The sequence below is a fragment of the Vanessa atalanta genome, unplaced genomic scaffold, assembly GCF_905147765.1.
Source record: "Vanessa atalanta unplaced genomic scaffold, ilVanAtal1.2, whole genome shotgun sequence".
NCBI classification, from domain to species: domain Eukaryota; kingdom Metazoa; phylum Arthropoda; class Insecta; order Lepidoptera; family Nymphalidae; genus Vanessa; species Vanessa atalanta.
The window spans coordinates 10,001-17,378 of NW_025919938.1; the positions used below are offsets into that span (position 1 = coordinate 10,001).

The 7,378-nt window shown below is 48.3% G+C and overlaps 2 non-coding genes and 1 pseudogene across 2 annotated transcripts; all 3 read left to right on the plus strand.

Moving 5' to 3' along the window:
- The first annotated feature begins 1,107 nt into the window (after positions 1-1,107).
- LOC125076365 lies at positions 1,108-3,010 on the plus strand. Its single transcript, XR_007120335.1, has one exon. It is a non-coding gene; the product is annotated as a small subunit ribosomal RNA (ribosomal RNA).
- Positions 3,011-3,465: 455 nt separating this feature from the next.
- LOC125076364 lies at positions 3,466-3,622 on the plus strand. The gene has a single exon (XR_007120334.1). It is a non-coding gene; the product is annotated as a 5.8S ribosomal RNA (ribosomal RNA).
- A 749-nt stretch (positions 3,623-4,371) lies between these two features.
- Positions 4,372-7,378, plus strand: LOC125076363 (annotated as a pseudogene; the record flags this gene model as incomplete).

The following is a 7,378-nucleotide window of genomic DNA, read 5'->3' on the forward strand; positions in this document are numbered from 1 at the left end:
CAGATCGAATATGAGAAACATAATAAAATAATAATAATAATAAAAAAAAAAATACATTCCGTTCGAACGAGCCGAATGTCATACTCATCGTCAGGCATATATATGGAGTAGTGACGGTTCGAACGTCGAACATTCAAAAATTGATGTTAGACGCGAAGTGACCGGATCAGTACTCTTGTATAACGAAAAAAATGTTATTATCGTTTTCATTTGTCGTCTTTGTTGCGTGTCTTCTGGCGTGTCTCTCGATTCGTCGTATCGCGTTATATTATACTTTACGTAGTGTAACAACAAGTATGTACGTACGATTCGTCTCGACCGCTGGGGGATATTCACTGACACACGTGAAAATGATAAAAAGATTCTTATTCGTTCTGTAAAACTGTGCCGACCGACGGACGCACGTAGATCTCTCTGCCTCATGCGCTCTTCCTCTTATCGTCGTCGTCGTCGCTCTCGCTACAATCTATCCTCATGGAATAAATGTTGATTCATTGTAGTCGATCTGCGACGTCGCGACGATATGAGAAAACGTTAGAGACGGAGTTCTTAAAAGATTCAGTGTATTCGTATAGTGTGTATAATTTTTATATTATATATGAACGGTCGTTTCTAAAATTCTTTTTGTTAATTTTTACATTTATCATGTACAAAAAATACACAACCCGAGTATCGGTACGATCACTCAAACACCGGGCGTCGATCCCAATGTTTTACGATAATAATCGTTGAACAATACATACGTACACGTCGTGTGCGAAGTGTTATTTTGAAAAAAAAACTCGATCTCGTTTAGAACGTTCGAATTCGTGACCGTTATGTGTCATTATGTGAAGACGCCTCCGCCGCCGCCGCCGCCGCCGCTGTCGTCGCGTTATATATTATAGCGCACGCGCGCGCGCGTGCTTAAAGCGCGTTTGTGTCTCATATAAATTTTTATAAGAGTCAACCGTTAAAATCTATCGCGTCTAACGCGATCGACGATACGGTGAGACGCTCGTTTCATACTGTGCGTATATTGTACATGCATGCATAAGTTTGTGTGTATTTTATATGCGAATATGAAACGAGAAGAGTAATTGACGACTTCAACAAGTCTCGGTTAGCTCCCTGGTTGATCCTGCCAGTAGTTATATGCTTGTCTCAAAGATTAAGCCATGCATGTCTCAGTGCAAGCCGTATTAAGGCGATACCGCGAATGGCTCAATATATCAGTTTTGGTTCCTTAGATCTTACTCAGTTACTTGGATAACTGTGGTAATTCTAGAGCTAATACATGCAATCAGAACTCTGACCAGTGATGGGATGAGTGCTTTTATTAGATCAAAACCAATCGACGGAGGGCGTCTCGTCCGAAGTCGTTAATTTTGATGAATCTGGATAACTTTTGCCGATCGCATGGTCCAGTACCGGCGACGCATCTTTCAAATGTCTGCCTTATCAACTTTCGATGGTAGTTTCTGCGACTACCATGGTTGTCACGGGTAACGGGGAATCAGGGTTCGATTCCGGAGAGGGAGCCTGAGAAACGGCTACCACACCCAAGGAAGGCAGCAGGCGCGCAAATTACCCACTCCCGGCACGGGGAGGTAGTGACGAAAAATAACGATACGGGACTCTTTCGAGGCCTCGTAATCGGAATGAGTACACTTTAAATATTTTAACGAGGAACAATTGGAGGGCAAGTCTGGTGCCAGCAGCCGCGGTAATTCCAGCTCCAATAGCGTATACTAAAATTGTTGCGGTTAAAAAGCTCGTAGTTGCATTTGTGCGCCGCGCTGTCGGTGCACCGCATCCGCGGTGATACTGACACGTCTGCGGAGCATATCGTCGGTGAGCCGGCGGTAAAACGCCGGTTCAATATCAAAATCCTATCGCGGTGCTCTTCAGTGAGTGTCGAGATGGGCCGACAATTTTACTTTGAACAAATTAGAGTGCTCAAAGCGGGCTCAAAATGCCGCTTGAATATTTCGTGCATGGAATAATAGAATATGATCTCGGTTCTATTTTGTTGGTTTTCAGAACTCCGAGGTAATGATTAATAGGGATAACTGGGGGCATTCGTATTGCGACGTTAGAGGTGAAATTCTTGGATCGTCGCAAGACGAACATCAGCGAAAGCATTTGCCAAAGGTGTTTTCATCAATCAAGAACGAAAGTTAGAGGTTCGAAGGCGATTAGATACCGCCCTAGTTCTAACCGTAAATATGTCATCTAGCGATCCGCCGACGTTACTACAATGGCTCGGCGGGCAGCTTCCGGGAAACCAAAGATTTTGGACTCCGGGGGGAGTATGGTTGCAAAGCTGAAACTTAAAGGAATTGACGGAAGGGCACCACCAGGAGTGGAGCCTGCGGCTTAATTTGACTCAACACGGGAAATCTCACCAGGCCCGGACACCGGAAGGATTGACAGATTAATAGCTCTTTCTTGATTCGGTGGGTGGTGGTGCATGGCCGTTCTTAGTTGGTGGAGCGATTTGTCTGGTTAATTCCGGTAACGAACGAGACTCTAGCCTGCTAAATAGGCGTCGTCATTTAGGTGTGCTCGATTTCGGTCGAGCAACTCACTGGCGGCGTATTAAAATTCTTCTTAGAGGGACCGGCGGCTTCGAGCCGCACGAGATTGAGCAATAACAGGTCTGTGATGCCCTTAGATGTCCTGGGCCGCACGCGCGCTACACTGAAGGAATCAGCATGTTCTCCCTGGCCTAGAGGCCCGGGCAACCCGTTGAAACTCCTTCGTGCTGGGGATTGGGGTTTGCAATTATCCCCCATAAACGAGGAATTCCTAGTAAGCGCGAGTCATAAGCTCGCGTTGATTACGTCCCTGCCCTTTGTACACACCGCCCGTCGCTACTACCGATTGAATGATTTAGTGAGGTCTTCGGACCGACACGCGGTGGCTTCACGGCCGTCGGCGTTGCTGGGAAGTTGACCAAACTTGATCATTTAGAGGAAGTAAAAGTCGTAACAAGGTTTCCGTAGGGGAACCTGCGGAAGGATCATTAACGTAAATTATCAATCTCGAAAGAGTGCGATAATGAACGATAATAAAATTCTAAAACACAAATATCGACGTTCGGAATGTGTCGTTTCGATGCGAGGACGCGATTCTCACTCTCTCTCTCCACACAGCAGTGTGTCCGAGTCAGAGTCCAGAGTCGTGTAACGCGTCCTATTCTGATATTTTTCGATGTCGATTTCGAGGAAAGTACGATGTGTTAACGCACATCGTCATCTTCAAATAAAATGTATATTTCTTTTTTTTTTTTTTGTACTTTTTTTTTTTTTTAACTTTTTTTTTTTTTTTTTTTAATTTTTGAATTTTTCTCTGTATACTAAAAATAAGAGAAAAAAACGAAAAAAAAAAAAAAAAAAAAAAAAAAATAAACTCATATCACTGGCGTATAGAATCGTTCGAGTGATCGTAGAAATTATAAAAATAAAACAAATTAAAAACCATTACCCTGGACGGTGGATCACTTGGCTCGCGGGTCGATGAAGAACGCAGTTAACTGCGCGTCATAGTGTGAACTGCAGGACACATTTGAACATCGACATTTCGAACGCACATTGCGGTCCGTGGAGAAACATCCAGGACCACTCCTGTCTGAGGGCCGGCTGTATAAAAATATAAACCACACTGTTCAATGTTTAATGTCGTAATGTCTATTATTTCGTAACCGACTCAATAGACTGACTGACGTTTCTCGAACATATGACGGTATCCGCGTTCGATGTGTTATATTACGTGTTTAAATATACTTAATATAAATCTCGTTCTCGGTCCGTTCAAATATAACAAATACGATGTGTATGTATGTTTACGTTTACATGCGTGTGTGTGTATATATTATTTATATTTTTATATACGCGTTCGTGTGTACGTTTACGTCACGGAGTTTCGTTATGCGACGTCAGAGAGACTGAGAGCGTCGCTCGTCGCCAGACGAGGAGCGCCCATCTCCGACCTTTCGATCGTTTCATTGAGTTGTTCTCGATCAAAGAGGGTAATCGGAGTTTAGGTGATCTCTTCGTCTCGTGATTATCGAGTACGTGCGTTTCTTTTGTTCATACTCTAATGTCAAAATTTCGAATACAAAAGCTCCGCGATCGTTACGACGTATACGAGACGAACGTGTTTATATGATGTGTAAATAAAGCGCGCTCGCATCGTTGAACGTGATGACATCGAAACATTCGTATATATATATATATATTGTATATATATCGAGTAGGCGGACTCGACGTCCGAAGAGCGCGTCGACGCCGACGTCGGAACGATCGGAATGAAAATTCTCTCTCGTCTCGACGAAAGCGGCGCCGTCGCGTTGACGGATATCGCGTCTGCCTCGTTTTTTTTTATCGTTGGCCTCAGATCAGGGAGGATCACCCGCCGAATTTAAGCATATTAGTAAGCGGAGGAAAAGAAACTAACCAGGATTTCCTTAGTAGCGGCGAGCGAACAGGAAATAGCCCAGCACTGAATCCCGCGGTTGTAACGATCGCGGGAGATGTGGTGTTCGGGAGGTATCGCTTTCTCGTCGTCGCCACTCCTGTCCAAGTTCGTCTTGAACGGGGCCGTTTTCCCGTAGAGGGTGCCAGGCCCGTAGCGACGGAGCGAGACGGCGAGAGGTACGCTCCTCAGAGTCGGGTTGCTTGAGAGTGCAGCCCTAAGTGGGTGGTAAACTCCATCTAAGGCTAAATATTACCGCGAGACCGATAGCGAACAAGTACCGTGAGGGAAAGTTGAAAAGAACTTTGAAGAGAGAGTTCAAGAGTACGTGAAACCGTTCAGGGGTAAACCTGCGAAACTCGAATGAACGAACGGAGAGATTCATCGTCATTCGACGGCGTACGGGCGCGCGCCTCGATGTCTCATACCTCCCCTCGCGGGTGCGTCGTGGGGCACGGGTCGCGTCCGTCGACGTTCGTCGACGGCGTGCACTTCTCTCTCAGTAATACATCGCGACCCGTTCGATGTCGGTCTAAGCGCCGTTCGGGAGTCCAGTCGTCGTGTTCGCGCACGTCTATTGGACCGTGACGGTGGCCGACCGGCCGTCGGACGGTAGTACAAAATCGTACTTATAATACGAATCGCGCACGCGTCTCACGCGCGTCCGGCCCGACGCAAGCGAACGTCGTTTGTCGATGTCCTGCCCGAGTGCGGACGTCGACGCGGCGCTGCTGTCGTCGCTGCCGTGTTGTCTCGGACTGTGCGCGTATCCGTCTGCGATGATTCATTTTCGGGCACTCGCAGGACCCGTCTTGAAACACGGACCAAGGAGTCTAGCATGTGTGCGAGTCATTGAGATATTTATACATAAAACTGAAAGGCGCAACGAAAGTGAAGGCGCGCGCTAAACACGCGCGCTCAGGGAGGATGGAGCTTCGGTCTCGATCGATCTCTCGCACTCCCGAGGCGTCTCGTTTCCAATCCGTGAATGCAGGCGCGCTCTGAGCACAGATGCTGGGACCCGAAAGATGGTGAACTATGCCTGGTCAGGTCGAAGTCAGGGGAAACCCTGATGGAGGACCGTAGCGATTCTGACGTGCAAATCGATCGTCGGAACTGGGTATAGGGGCGAAAGACTAATCGAACCATCTAGTAGCTGGTTCCGTCCGAAGTTTCCCTCAGGATAGCTGGCGTCGATAATAACAGTCCCATCCGGTAAAGCGAATGATTAGAGGCATTGGGGCCGAAACGACCTCAACCTATTCTCAACTTTAAATGGGTGAGAACTCCGGCTTACTCGAACGATGAAGCCGGAGATCTGATGACGGTGCCAGTGGGCCAATTTTGGTAAGCAGAACTGGCGCTGTGGGATGAACCAAACGTAGTGTTAAGGCGCCTAAAAAACGCTCATGGGACACCATGAAAGGCGTTGGTCGCTCATGACAGCAGGACGGTGGCCATGGAAGTCGGAATCCGCTAAGGAGTGTGCAACGACTCACCTGCCGAAGCAACCAGCCCTGAAAATGGATGGCGCTGAAGCGTTTTGCCTATACACTACCGTTACGGGCACGTGCGACGTTGTACGTTTGCGTCATTATGCCGTAACGAGTAGGACGTGCGCGGCGGAGTGCGCAGAAGGGTCTGGGCGTGAGCCCGCGTGGAGCCTCCGTCGGTGCAGATCTTGGTGGTAGTAGCAAATACTCCAGCGAGGCCCTGGAGGACTGACGTGGAGAAGGGTTTCGCGTGAACAGTAGTTGCTCGCGAGTCAGTCGATCCTAAGCTCAAGGAGAGATCTTATGTCGATGTGGCGTGTTTTTTTTAGTGTACGTTGTTTTTTGTTTTGTCGTTTATTCGTCAATTCGAGAGAATGTGATATAACGAAATAACGCCCTTCGAGCGAAAGGGAATCCGGTTCCTATTCCGGAACCCGGCAGCGGAACCGTTTCAATAATCGTTCCCTCGTTTCAAAGCGAGTGTTCGACGGGGTAACCCAAAGTGGCCTGAAGACGCCGCCGAGGGGTCCGGGAAGAGTTTTCTTGTCTGCCTGAGCGTTCGAGTTCCATGGAATCCTATAGAAGGGAGTTTGGTTCGGACGCGAAGAGCACCGCATTTGCGGCGGTGTCCGGATACTCTCTGCGGACCTTGAAAATTCAGGTGAGGGATGTACGTGGAGATGTCGCGCCGGTTCGTACCCATATCCGCAGCAGGTCTCCAAGGTGAAGAGCCTCTAGTCGATAGAATAATGTAGGTAAGGGAAGTCGGCAAATTGGATCCGTAACTTCGGAATAAGGATTGGCTCTGAGGACCGGGGCGTGTCGGGTTTGGACGGGAAGCGGATGCGGCCGGTGCCGGGCCTGGTCGACGCTCGTTCGTCTCTCGGGACGTTCGTGCGGAATCCGGACCCGCGTTCCGGCCTTCCGCGGATCTTCCTAGCCGTAAGTCCGCGTCGGTTTCGTCTCGTGCGCGATCGGCGCGGTACTGTACGACCGCCGTTCAACGGTCAGCTCAGAACTGGCACGGACAAGGGGAATCCGACTGTCTAATTAAAACAAAGCATTGCGATGGCCCTCGCGGGTGTTGACGCAATGTGATTTCTGCCCAGTGCTCTGAATGTCAACGTGAAGAAATTCAAGCAAGCGCGGGTAAACGGCGGGAGTAACTATGACTCTCTTAAGGTAGCCAAATGCCTCGTCACTAATAGTGACGCGCATGAATGGATTACGAGATTCCCGCTGTCCCTATCTACTATCTAGCGAAACCACAGCCAAGGGAACGGGCTTGGGAGAATCAGCGGGGAAAGAAGACCCTGTTGAGCTTGACTCTAGTCTGGCATTGTAAGGAGACATGAGAGGTGTAGCATAAGTGGGAGATCGTTCGCGGTCGTCGCTGAAAAACCACTACTTTCATTGTTTCATTACTT